The sequence below is a fragment of the Lethenteron reissneri genome, chromosome 2, assembly GCF_015708825.2.
Source record: "Lethenteron reissneri isolate LAM-NWPU_2019-01 chromosome 2, ASM1570882v1, whole genome shotgun sequence".
Lineage (NCBI taxonomy): Eukaryota > Metazoa > Chordata > Hyperoartia > Petromyzontiformes > Petromyzontidae > Lethenteron > Lethenteron reissneri.
This window is the reverse complement of record NC_083780.1, coordinates 574,964-586,843: the sequence shown is the minus strand read 5'-3', so window position 1 is coordinate 586,843 and position 11,880 is coordinate 574,964. Positions and strand designations below refer to the sequence as shown.

The 11,880-nt window shown below is 58.3% G+C and overlaps 1 protein-coding gene across 3 annotated transcripts in view; it reads left to right on the top strand.

Annotated features, from left to right (window-relative positions):
• The first annotated feature begins 5,496 nt into the window (after nucleotides 1-5,496).
• CHMP7 (charged multivesicular body protein 7) overlaps nucleotides 5,497-11,880 on the top strand; it is a 31,453-nt gene continuing 25,069 nt past the window's right edge. Inside the window, exon 1 of one of the 3 annotated variants that reach the window (XM_061548308.1) lies at nucleotides 5,497-5,660. The gene's annotated coding sequence lies outside the window, so the exon portion shown is untranslated. The remainder of the gene's footprint in view (nucleotides 5,661-11,880) is intronic. The other 2 variants (XM_061548290.1, XM_061548299.1) reach the window with 2 other exon arrangements.

Here is an 11,880-nt window from a genome sequence, read left to right as displayed (position 1 = left end):
GGCGGGTGCGCAGAGCACCGGCGGGTGCGCAGAGCACCGGCGGGTGCGCAGAGCACCCGGCGGGGTGCGCAGAGCACCCGGGGGTGCGCAGAGCACCCGGCGGGTGCGCAGAGCACCCGGCGGGTGCGCAGAGCACCCGGCGGGTGCGCAGAGCACCCGGCGGGTGCGCAGAGCACCCGGCGGTGCGCAGAGCACCCGGCGGGTGCGCAGAGCACCCGGCGGGTGCGCAGAGCACCCGGCGGGTGCGCAGAGCACCCGGCGGGTGCGCAGAGCACCCGGCGGGTGCGCAGAGCACCCGGCGGTGCGCAGAGCACCCGGCGGGTGCGCAGAGCACCGGCGGGTGCGCAGAGCACCCGGCGGGTGCGCAGAGCACCCGGCGGGTGCGCAGAGCACCCGCGGGTGCGCAGAGCACCCGGCGGGTGCGCAGAGCACCCGGCGGGTGCGCAGAGCACCCGGCGGGTGCGCAGAGCACCCGGCGGGTGCGCAGAGCACCCGGCGGGTGCGCAGAGCAGCGGGTGCGCAGACCCGGCGGGTGCGCAGAGCCCGGCGGGTGCGCAGAGCACCGGCGGGTGCGCAGAGCACCCGGCGGGTGCGCAGAGCACCCGGCGGGTGCGCAGAGCACCCGGGGGTGCGCAGAGCACCCGGCGGGTGCGCAGAGCACCCGGCGGGTGCGCAGAGCACCCGGGGGTGCGCAGAGCACCCGGCGGGTGCGCAGAGCACCGGCGGGTGCGCAGAGCACCCGGCGGGTGCGCAGAGCACCCGGCGGGTGCGCAGAGCACCCGGCGGGTGCGCAGAGCACCCGGCGGGTGCGCAGAGCACCCGGCGGGTGCGCAGAGCACCCGGCGGGTGCGCAGAGCACCCGGCGGTTTCATGTGCGCAGAGCACCCGGCTGTGCGCAGCGCACCCGGCGGTGTGCGCAGAGCACCCGGCGGGTGCGCAGAGCACCGGCGGTGCGCAGAGCACCCGGCGGGTGCGCAGAGCACCCGGCGGGTGCGCAGAGCACCCGGCGGGTGCGCAGAGCACCCGGCGGGTGCGCAGAGCACCCGGCGGGTGCGCAGAGCACCCCGGCGGGTTGGCCGGCCAACCGGAGGGGGCAGAGCACCGGCGGGTGCGCAGAGCACCCGGCGGGTGCGCAGAGCACCCGGCGGGTGCGCAGAGCACCCGGCGGGTGCGCAGAGCACCCGGCGGGTGCGCAGAGCACCCGGCGGGTGCGCAGAGCACCCGGCGGGTGCGCAGAGCACCCGGCGGTGCGCAGAGCAACCCGGCGGGTGCGCAGAGCACCCAGGCGGGTGCGCAGAGCACCCGGCGGGTGCGCAGAGCACCCGGCGGGGTGCGCAGAGCACCCGGCGGGTGCCAGAGCACCCGGCGGGTGCGCAGAGCACCCGGCGGGTGCGCAGAGCACCCGGCGGGTGCGCAGAGCACCCGGCGGGTGCCGCAGAGCACCCGGCGGGTGCGCAGAGCACCCGGCGTGTGCGCAGAGCACCCGGCGGGTGCGCAGAGCACCCGGCGGGTGCGCAGAGCACCCGGCGGGTGCGCAGAGACCCGGCGGGTGCGCAGCAGCACCCGGCGGGTGCGCAGAGCACCCGGCGGGTGCGCAGAGCACCCGGCGGGTGGCAGCCAGCAACCCGGCGGTGCGCAGAGCACCCGGCGGGTGCGCAGAGCACCCGGCGGGTGCGCAGAGCACACCGGCGGGTGGCGCAGAAGCACCCGGCGGGTGCGCAGAGCACCCGGCGGGTGCGCAGAGCACCCCCGGCGGGTGCGCAGAGCACCCGGCGGGTGCGCAGAGCACCCGGCGGGTGCGCAGAGCACCACCGGCGGGTGCGCAGAGCACCCGGCGGGTGCGCAGAGCACCCGGCGGGTGCGCAGAGCACCCGGCGGGGTGCGCATAGCACCCGGCGGGTGCGCAGAGCACCCGGCGGGGGCGGGTGTGCGCAGAGCACCCGGCGGGTGCGCAGAGCACCCGGCGGGGTGCGCAGAGCACCCGGCGGGTGCGCAGAGCACCGGCGGGTGCGCAGAGCACCCGGCGGGTGCGCAGAGCACCCGGCGGGTGCGCAGAGCACCCGGCGGTGTGCGCAGAGCACCCGGCGGGTGCGCAGAGCACCCGGCGGGTGCGCAGAGCACCCGGCGGGTGCGCAGAGCACCCGGCGGGTGCGCAGAGCCACCCGGCGGGTGCGCAGAGCCACCCGGCGGGTGCGCAGAGCACCCGGCGGGTGCGCAGAGCACCCGGCGGGTGCGCAGAGCACCCGGCGGGTGCGCAGAGCACCGGCGGGTGCGCAGAGCACCCGGCGGGTGCGCAGAGCACCCGGCGGGTGCGCAGAGCACCCGGCGGGTGCGCAGAGCACCCGGCGGAGTGCGCAGAGCACCCGGCGGGTGCGCAGAGCACCGGCGGGTGCGCAGAGCACCCGGCGGGTGCGCAGAGCACCCGGCGGGTGCGCAGAGCACCGGCGGGTGCGCAGAGCACCCGGCGGGTGCGCAGAGCACCCGGCGGGTGCGCAGAGCACCCGGCGGGTGCGCAGAGCACCCGGCGGGTGCGCAGAGCACCCGGCGGGTGCGCAGGCACCGGCGGGTGCGCAGAGCACCCGGCGGGTGCGCAGAGCACCCGGCGGGTGCGCAGAGCACCCGGCGGGTGCGCAGAGCACCCGGCGGGTGCGCAGAGCACCCGGCGGGTGCGCAGAGCACCCGGGGGTGCGCAGAGCACCCGGCGGGTGCGCAGAGCACCCGGCGGGTGCGCAGAGCACCGGCGGGTGCGCAGAGCACCCGGCGGGTGCGCAGAGCACCCGGCGGGTGCGCAGAGCACCCGGGGGTGCGCAGAGCACCCGGCGGGTGCGCAGAGCACCGGCGGGTGCGCAGAGCACCCGGCGGGTGCGCAGAGCACCGGGGGTGCGCAGAGCACCGGCGGTGTGCGCAGAGCACCCGGCGGGTGCGCAGAGCACCCGGCGGGTGCGCAGAGCACCCGGCGGGTGCGCAGAGCACCGGCGGGTGCGCAGAGCACCCGGCGGGTGCGCAGAGCACCCGGCGGGTGCGCAGAGCACCCGGCGGGTGCGCAGAGCACCCGGCGGGTGCGCAGAGCACCCGGCGGGTGCGCAGAGCACCCGGCGGGTGCGCAGAGCACCCGGCGGGTGCTCTGCATGAGGTTAAAATAAGAATAGGCTTTATATTCTTAGGTTTTTTCGGTAAAGTCACGTAGGTAAAACATTAAAATTAATAAAAGTAATAAAAATCAAGACGTTTCGGAGGCAACACAAGCTTCCGTCTTCAGGTGGAACCGTCACAGCCCGACAGCTGTATCAAGTAAATGAGAGATTACAAGAGATACCACTCCGTATATATAATGGTTGAGGGGGGGGGTGGCCAGGAACGGCTCACTTTTCATTATTATGGTAAGGTGCAGCTTGAGACTATGAATAGACTACATAACAAATGACTGAGCCTTTATTATGGAGAGGTGCGGTTTGTGACTACGCCTAGCCTACATAACAAAATGCTGCAAATGAGAGCTGTCGGGCTGTGACGGTTCCACCTGAAGACGGAAGCTTGTGTTGCCTCCGAAACGTCGTGATTTTTATTTTTTTATTTCTATTTTATTAATTTTAATTTTTTACCTACGTGACTTTAACGAAAAAACCTAAGAATATGAATCCTTGCAGTCACGAAAGCTTCAAATCTAGAAAGAATAGGCTTTATACTTTCTGACAATAAAACAGGTGTTAAGATGTTCGAACACCAAATAGATCCCTTTTGCAAGGCATCAAGTCTGCATTAACCCCACTAACTTGTGGCAAAACATGAAAACATGCTCTAATAAAAATATAATAGATCACGACTGTTTGATCGCAACACAAGCAATCGTCTTCAGGTGAGAGAGAGAGAAATCTGATGAGACACGGTCTTATATAGGCCTGAGATGGGTGCATCAAGGTCGGTGGGTGGAGCTAGAGATGGTCCAACCACAGACGCTGGGGCAGTGGTTACCCAGCCTGTCAATACAAAGACATCCAACCTAGTAATGCAACTCAGAGTCAGTTAACATCGATAGAAAGGATGGAAACATCATAGCAAGTTAATATTTTACCTGGTTAATCACGTCCTTCCAATGGTTGCTCAATTTGTACCTATCTTCTCGGTTGAAGTTGTGTCTGTGTTTATATATCTGGATGGCTTCATGAACAAATCTGTGATGATAGCCAGTGGGTTTGCAAAGTACCTTCGTCTTGGATAAATCAATATCGTGTGAGCCCACAGCGTGTACTTAATTCAGCTCATTTGGTTTCTCTAATTAAAGACATCTTACTATCTCCAGGCGATTTGCTTGTTAGTTTCGATGTGGTCTCTCTTTTCACCAAAGTTCCTGTGCCTGACACCATTGCAATCATTCAAGATTTGGTACAACAAGGACTGAATGCTGATGAACCAACCTTAGTGAACCTATCTACGTAGCTTTACCGACAGACCCAAGAATATGCAGTCCTTACCTATTAACAAATGATAGCTCAACGAAGTGGCGTATCATCATGTGGACACTTATAGCAGCCAAATACCGGCAGAACATCTGGGCAGTTCACCGGTTCAAGAGAGGCTGGCTCTGCTGGTGAGAAGTTGAATGTCGAACCCGGTGCAGAGTTGTGCCGCTGATGAGAGGCACTCCCAGCAGGAAGGCTGTGGAGCGGGTGATGGGATGGGTAAAGCATCGCCTGTATGTGTGAAAACGCGTGCGTGTGATGCAGGCGTTGTCTGCTATTGTCAAATAATAATCTATCCAGGGGAGCCACTCCGTGTGACCCTGTTTTAGGAGGGTCCTGCCGCCGCTACAATAGGGTTTTTATTTGTAAGATGTGCTCAGCTAATTCACGTGGGGTGGAAACCCACGCCAAGCGCAGCAGCGATCCATCTCCATACAGATGGAAACAGATGGCGATGAGACCACGGTCTGTACTGCCGTCTCTTGGCGAGCCACGGCAAGGCAGGTTGCGCAACATCTGCGTGTGGTCCACCGACTCCTCGCTTGCATTACACAGGCGTGCATAGCCACCACCCCGCTCGGGATCCATCTCCATGACTCACGAAGAAGGCCCCCGGCCCGAAACGTCACAGTTCCCTCCCTCGCCAAGATGGCGGCGGAGGAGTCGCGCTGGTGACGTCACGGGGTGGGCGACCCGCGAGGGGCGGGACAGAGTCACCTCCCGACCCCCCGGGTCGATTAATGGCATCGATCAAGACCCGTGAGCTCGGTTCAGGAATCGCGCCGCTATCGCAATGCGACTGGAACGTTTCCCCCCCCCCACGCCCAGCGGTGATTAATAATCGATTCGTGCATCGCTGCGAGCTTGACTCCGCTAGGATCGATTCCCGCGGAGTCGGTGCGCGGCGGCTTCCGATCCAATCACATCGACACTTTTAACTCGATTACGATTCCATCCGGGGTTTGGACCCCCCCCCCCCGCTCTGTGTTGCCGCAGGCGCTGTGGGCGCTGTGGGCGCAGTGGGCGCAGTGGGCGGGAAGGCGCAGCGGGGAGCGGCGTTCCCACACTGACGATTACGCGACACACGGAATCGGATCGCATAAAGCGGATCCGGATCCCTGCGAGAAGGAACCGCGGACCGTGTTCTCTGGATCGTGGAGAAAAAGAAGTGATGGTGGTCAAGTCGGTGGTGGTGATGATGTAAGTGGTGGTGATGTAGGTGGTGGTGATGATGTAAGTGGCGGTGTAGGTGGTGGTGATGTAGGTGGTGGTGATGATGTAGGTGGTAATGTAGGTGGTTGTAGTGATGTAGGTGGTGGTGGTGGTGATGTATGTGGTGGTGGTGGTAGTGATGTATGTGGTGGTGGTGGTGATGTAGGTGGTGGTGGTAATGTAGGTGGTGATGTAGGTGGTGGTGGTGATGTAGGTGGTGGTGGTGATGTAGGTGGTGGTGGTGATGTAAGTGGTGATGGTGATGTAGGTGGTGGTGGTGATGTAGGTGATGGTGATGTAAGTGGTGGTGTATGTGGTGGTAATGTAGGTGGTGATGTAGGTGGTGGTGATGTAGGTGGTGATGTAGGTGGTGGTAGTGATGTATGTGGTGGTGGTGATATAGGTGGTGGTGGTGATGTAGGTGGTGGTGGAGATGTAAGTGGTGGTGATGTAGGTGGTGGTGGTGATGTAGGTGGTGGTGGTGATGTAGGTGGTGGTGGTGATGTAGGTGGTGGTGATATAAGTGGTGGTGGTGATCGTGATGTAGGTGGTGGTGATCGTGATGTATGTGGTGGTGATGTAGGTGGTGATGTAGGTGGTGGTGGTGATGTAGGTGGTGGTGGAGATGTAAGTGGTGGTGGAGATGTAAGTGGTGGTGATGTAGGTGGTGGTGATGTAGGTGGTGGTGGTGGTGGTGATGTAGGTGGTGGTGATGTAGGTGGTGGTGGTGATGTCAGTGGTGGTGATGTATGTGGTGGTGGTGATGTAGGTGGTGGTGGTGGTGGTGATGTAGGTGGTGGTGGTAATGTAGGTGGTGATGTAGGTGGTGGTGGTGATGTAGGTGGTGGTGGTGATGTAGGTGGTGGTGGTGATGTAGGTGGTGGTGGTGATGTAAGTGGTGATGGTGATGTAGGTGGTGGTGGTGATGTAGGTGATGGTGATGTAAGTGGTGGTGTATGTGGTGGTAATGTAGGTGGTGATGTCGTGGTGATGTAGGTGGTGATGTAGGTGGTGGTAGTGATGTATGTGGTGGTGGTGATGTAGGTGGTGGTGGTGATGTAGGTGGTGGTGGTGATGTAGGTGGTGGTGGAGATGTAAGTGGTGGTGATGTAGGTGGTGGTGGTGATGTAGGTGGTGGTGGTGATGTAGGTGGTGGTGATATAAGTGGTGGTGGTGATCGTGATGTAGGTGGTGGTGATCGTGATGTAGGTGGTGGTGATGTAAGTGGTGATGGTGATGTAGGTGGTGGTGGTGGTGATGTAGGTGATGGTGATGTAAGTGGTGGTGTATGTGGTGGTGATGTAGGTGGTGGTGGTGTAGGTGGTGATGTAGGGGGTGGTAGTGATGTAGGTGGTGGTAGTGATGTATGTGGTGGTGGTGGTGATGTAGGTGGTGGTGGTGATGTAGGTGGTGGTGGAGATGTAAGTGGTGGTGGAGATGTAAGTGGTGGTGATGTAGGTGGTGGTGATGTAGGTGGTGGTGGTGGTGATGTAGGTGGTGGTGATGTAGGTGGTGGTGATGTAGGTGGTGGTGGTGATGTCAGTGGTGGTGATGTAGGTGGTGGTGGTGATGTAGGTGGTGGTGGTGGTGATGTAGGTGGTGATGTATGTGGTGGTGGTGATGTAGGTGGTGGTGGTGATGTATGTGGTGGTGGTGATGTAGGTGGTGGTGGTGATGTAGGTGGTGGTGGTGATGTAGGTGGTGGTGGTGATGTAGGTGGTGGTGATGTAGGTGGTGGTGATGTAAGTGGTGGTGATGTAAGTGGTGGTGGTGATGTAGGTGGTGGTGGTGATGTAGGTGGTGATGTAGGTGGTGGTGGTGATGTAGGTGGTGGTGGTGATGTAGGTGGTGGTGGTGATGTAGGTGGTGGTGATGATGTAGGTGGTGGTGATGTAAGTGGTGGTGATGTAAGTGGTGGTGATGTAGGTGGTGGTGATGTAGGTGGTGGTGATGTAAGTGGTGGTGATGTAGGTGGTGGTGATGTAGGTGTTGATGTAGGTGGTGATGTAGGTGGTGGTGGTAGTGATGTATGTGGTGGTGGTGGTGATGTAGGTGGTGGTGGTGATGTAGGTAGTGGTGATGTAGGTGGTGGTGATGTAGGTGGTGGTGGTGATGTAGGTGGTGATGTAAATGGTGGTGATGTAGGTGGTGGTGGTGATGTAGGTGGTGGTGATGTAGGTGTTGATGTAGGTGGGGATGTAGGTGGTGGTGGTAGTGATGTATGTGGTGGTGGTGGTGATGTATGTGGTGGTGGTGGTGGTGATGTAGGTGGTGGTGGTGATGTAGGTGGTGGTGGTGATGTAAGTGGTGGTGATGTTGGTGGTGGTGGTGATGTAGGTGGTGGTGATATAAGTGGTGGTGGTGATCGTGATGTAGGTGGTGGTGATCGTGATGTAGGTGGTGGTGATGATGTAGGTGGTGGTGATGTAGGTGATGGTGATGTAAGTGGTGGTGTATGTGGTGGTGATGTAGGTGGTGGTAATGTAGGTGGTGATGTAGGTGGTGGTGATGTAGGTGGTGGTGATCGTGATGTAGGTGGTGGTGATGATGTAGGTGGTGGTGATGTAAGTGGTGATGGTGATGTAGGTGATGGTGATGTAAGTGGTGGTGTATGTGGTGGTGATGTAGGTGGTGGTAATGTAGGTGGTGATGTAGGTGGTGATGTAGGTGGTGGTGATGTAGGTGGTGGTGGTGATGTAAGTGGTGATGGTGATGTAGGTGGTGGTGGTGATGTAGGTGATGGTGATGTAAGTGGTGGTGTATGTGGTGGTAATGTAGGTGGTGATGTAGGTGGTGGTGATGTAGGTGGTGATGTAGGTGGTGGTAGTGATGTAGGTGGTGGTAGTGATGTATGTGGTGGTGGTGATGTAGGTGTGGTGGTGATGTAGGTGGTGGTGGTGATGTAGGTGGTGGTGGTGATGTAGGTGGTGGTGGTGATGTAGGTGGTGGTGGTGATGTAGGTGGTGGTGGTGATGTAGGTGGTGGTGATATAAGTGGTGGTGGTGATCGTTATGTAGGTGGTGGTGATGTAAGTGGTGATGGTGATGTAGGTGGTGGTGGTGGTGATGTAGGTGGTGGTGATGTAGGTGATGGTGATGTAAGTGGTGGTGTATGTGGTGGTGATGTAGGTGGTGGTAATGTAGGTGGTGATGTAGGTGGTGGTAGTGATGTAGGTGGTGGTAGTGATGTATGTGGTGGTGGTGGTGGTGATGTAGGTGGTGGTGGAGATGTAAGTGGTGGTGGAGATGTAAGTGGTGGTGATGTAGGTGGTGGTGATGTAGGTGGTGGTGATGTAGGTGGTGGTGGTGATGTCAGTGGTGGTGATGTAGGTGGTGGTGGTGATGTAGGTGGTGGTGGTGGTGATGTAGGTGGTGATGTAGGTGGTGGTGGTGATGTAGGTGGTGGTGATGTAGGTGGTGATGTAGGTGGTGGTGGTGATGTAGGTGGTGGTGGTGATGTAGGTGGTGGTGATGATGTAGGTGGTGGTGATGTAAGTGGTGGTGATGTAAGTGGTGGTGATGTAGGTGGTGGTGATGTAGGTGGTGGTGATGTAAGTGGTGGTGATGTAAGTGGTGGTGGTGATGTAGGTGGTGGTGGTGATGTAGGTGGTGATGTAGGTGGTGGTGGTGATGTAGGTGGTGGTGGTGATGTAGGTGGTGGTGATGATGTAGGTGGTGGTGATGTAAGTGGTGGTGATGTAGGTGGTGGTGATGTAGGTGGTGGTGATGTAAGTGGTGGTGATGTAGGTGGTGGTGATGTAAGTGGTGGTGGTGATGTAGGTGGTGGTGGTGATGTAGGTGGTGGTGATGTAGGTGGTGGTGATGTAAGTGGTGGTGATGTAAGTGATGGTGGTGATGTAGGTGGTGGTGGTGATGTAGGTGGTGGTGATGTAAGTGGTGGTGATGTAAGTGGTGGTGATGTAGGTGGTGGTGATGTAAGTGGTGGTGATGTAGGTGGTGGTGATGTAGGTGGTGGTGGTAGTGATGTATGTGGTGGTGGTGGTGATGTAGGTGGTGGTGGTGATGTAGGTAGTGGTGATGTAGGTGGTGGTGATGTAGGTGGTGGTGGTGATGTAGGTGGTGATGTAAATGGTGGTGATGTAGGTGGTGGTGGTGATGTAGGTGGTGGTGATGTAGGTGTTGATGTAGGTGGTGATGTAGGTGGTGGTGGTAGTGATGTATGTGGTGGTGGTGGTGATGTATGTGGTGGTGGTGGTGGTGATGTAGGTGGTGGTGGTGATGTAAGTGGTGGTGATGTTGGTGGTGGTGGTGATGTAGGTGGTGGTGATATAAGTGGTGGTGGTGATCGTGATGTAGGTGGTGGTGATCGTGATGTAGGTGGTGGTGATGATGTAGGTGGTGGTGATGTAGGTGATGGTGATGTAAGTGGTGGTGTATGTGGTGGTGATGTAGGTGGTGGTAATGTAGGTGGTGATGTAGGTGGTGGTGATGTAGGTGGTGGTGATCGTGATGTAGGTGGTGGTGATGATGTAGGTGGTGGTGATGTAAGTGGTGGTGTATGTGGTGGTGATGTAGGTGGTGGTAATGTAGGTGGTGATGTAGGTGGTGGTGATGTAGGTGGTGGTGGTGATGTAGGTGGTGGTGGTGATGTAGGTGGTGGTGGTGATGTAAGTGGTGATGGTGATGTAGGTGGTGGTGGTGATGTAGGTGATGGTGATGTAAGTGGTGGTGTATGTGGTGGTGTATGTGGTGGTAATGTAGGTGGTGATGTAGGTGGTGATGTAGGTGGTGATGTAGGTGGTGATGTAGGTGGTGGTAGTGATGTAGGTGGTGGTGATGTAGGTGGTGGTGATGTAGGTGGTGGTGGTGATGTCAGTGGTGGTGATGTAGGTGGTGGTGGTGATGTAGGTGGTGGTGGTGGTGATGTAGGTGGTGATGTAGGTGGTGGTGGTGATGTAGGTGGTGGTGATGTAGGTGGTGGTGATGTAAGTGGTGGTGATGTAGGTGGTGGTGATGTAGGTGTTGATGTAGGTGGTGATGTAGGTGGTGGTGGTAGTGATGTATGTGGTGGTGGTGGTGATGTAGGTGGTGGTGGTGATGTAGGTGGTGGTGATGTAGGTGGTGGTGATGTAGGTGGTGGTGGTGATGTAGGTGGTGATGTAAATGGTGGTGATGTAGGTGGTGGTGGTGATGTAGGTGGTGGTGATGTAGGTGTTGATGTAGGTGTGATGTAGGTGGTGGTGGTAGTGATGTATGTGGTGGTGGTGGTGATGTATGTGGTGGTGTTGGTGATGTAGGTGGTGGTGGTGATGTAGGTGGTGGTGGTGATGTAAGTGGTGGTGATGTTGGTGGTGGTGGTGATGTAGGTGGTGGTGATATAAGTGGTGGTGGTGATCGTGATGTAGGTGGTGGTGATCGTGATGTAGGTGGTGGTGATGATGTAGGTGATGGTGATGTAAGTGGTGGTGTATGTGGTGGTGATGTAGGTGGTGGTAATGTAGGTGGTGATGTAGGTGGTGGTGATGTAGGTGGTGGTGATCGTGATGTAGGTGGTGGTGATGATGTAGGTGGTGGTGATGTAAGTGGTGGTGTATGTGGTGGTGATGTAGGTGGTGGTAATGTAGGTGGTGGTGATGTAGGTGGTGGTGGTGATGTAGGTGGTGGTGGTGATGTAGGTGGTGGTGGTGATGTAGGTGGTGGTGGTGATGTAAGTGGTGATGGTGATGTAGGTGGTGGTGGTGATGTAGGTGATGGTGATGTAAGTGGTGGTGTATGTGGTGGTAATGTAGGTGGTGATGTAGGTGGTGGTGATGTAGGTGGTGATGTAGGTGGTGGTGATGTAGGTGGTGGTGATGTAGGTGGTGGTGGTGATGTCAGTGGTGGTGATGTAGGTGGTGGTGGTGATGTAGGTGGTGGTGGTGGTGGTGATGTAGGTGGTGATGTAGGTGGTGGTGGTGATGTAGGTGGTGGTGATGTAGGTGGTGATGTAGGTGGTGGTGGTGATGTAGGTGGTGGTGATGTAAGTGGTGGTGATGTAGGTGGTGGTGATGTAGGTGGTGGTGATGTAAGTGGTGGTGATGTAGGTGGTGATGATGTAGGTGGTGGTGATGTAGGTGGTGGTGATGTAAGTGGTGGTGATGTAAGTGGTGGTGATGTAGGTGGTGGTGATGTAAGTGGTGGTGATGTAAGTGGTGGTGGTGATGTAGGTGGTGGTGGTGATGTAGGTGGTGATGTAGGTGGTGGTGGTG